This window comes from Sapajus apella, unplaced genomic scaffold (genome assembly GCF_009761245.1).
Source record: "Sapajus apella isolate SASKATOON/1434 unplaced genomic scaffold, GSC_monkey_1.0 scaffold35, whole genome shotgun sequence".
Classification (NCBI taxonomy): domain Eukaryota; kingdom Metazoa; phylum Chordata; class Mammalia; order Primates; family Cebidae; genus Sapajus; species Sapajus apella.
Window position 1 is genome coordinate 22,420,538 of NW_022436975.1, and position 1,181 is coordinate 22,421,718.

The 1,181-nt window shown below is 39.2% G+C and overlaps 1 non-coding gene across 1 annotated transcript; it reads right to left on the minus strand.

Moving 5' to 3' along the window:
- Positions 1–445: 445 nt before the first annotated feature.
- On the minus strand, positions 446–576 carry LOC116563665. The gene has a single exon (XR_004274509.1). It is a non-coding gene; the product is annotated as a U8 small nucleolar RNA (small nucleolar RNA).
- Between the last annotated feature and the right edge of the window lie 605 nt (positions 577–1,181).

Consider the following 1,181-nt stretch of genomic DNA (forward strand, 5'->3'; position numbering starts at 1 on the left):
GACCCACTGGTCTTTGCCTCCCAAAGTGCTGGGATTACAGGCTTGAGCCACCGCACCTGGCATGGGCATTTCATTTAACTTCCCAGAATCTTCTTGTATTTCACTGTGAAATGTGGATAAATATTTTTCACTGCAGAAAGTTATTGTAAGAATTCAATAAAAATACCTATGAAACAACCTTAGCATCGTTCTAGCATTCAATATTCACTGTTATTATCTTAATTGTTATTTACCTGCTTGTATATTTATTAAAATCAAGTACTTTATTCTAATCATTATTATTTTCATCATTATTTTAACTACTATGATTTTCATAATTATATATGTATGTATATTTTTAACAAAAGATTTTAAAACCAAAGTTATATTTGTGGATGACTCTCAATGCCCTATGATAATGCACTTATCTTTAAATTTATTCTTTCTCTTTTTTTCTTCAGGAAGAATCAGGTAGGAGCAATCAGGATGTTGCAAATCCTGATGAGGCAGAGAGTTAATCACATAGCACGTGAACTCTAGTCATCACGAACTCCGCCCTCCAAAGGAGGAGCAGGCAAGGACGATCACACCTGTGAATAATAAATCTCTTTCAAATGCTCAGCAGAATGAGCAAGTCCACTCACAGTCCATCTGCTCCTAAAACCATTTTGCCACACTAGAGATCATTAAAGCCACACGAGCATCCTTCCAATTTGGTAATAACCCATGGGGAGAATCCACATAGCTGTTCTCAGGGAGCAAATCAGTTGGCCAAGTTAGAGCTGGGTCTAACTTTCCCCAAGAGCAGTGCATTCTTCAGCAATTCCTTCTGAAGAGAGAAGGTTATTGTGCGGAATTGAAGAGATGTGATACTTTGTGTCTCTGCCCTTTTGAAAGTCAAAGCACTGCAGGTCACTCACCAGCCCCTGGGTAGATATCCAATGGCCCCTGAGAGTTATTCAGTGCCCCTGACTAGAAGAATTGGCACTGGCTTCTGGGTATTAATCTTAGGTATGGAGGAAAGGTATTGAGAAAATTAGAATAAAATGAAGGAAGCTCAAACGTAGTGCCTCTGCCTTTACAGGGATTGCTGTACATGTTTGTCGTAGCTCAGGTTGTTATAAGGAAATACCACAGACTGGGTGTCTTAACCAACAGACAGCTGGAGACTTGAAAGCCTGAGATCAAGCATAGTTTTCTCA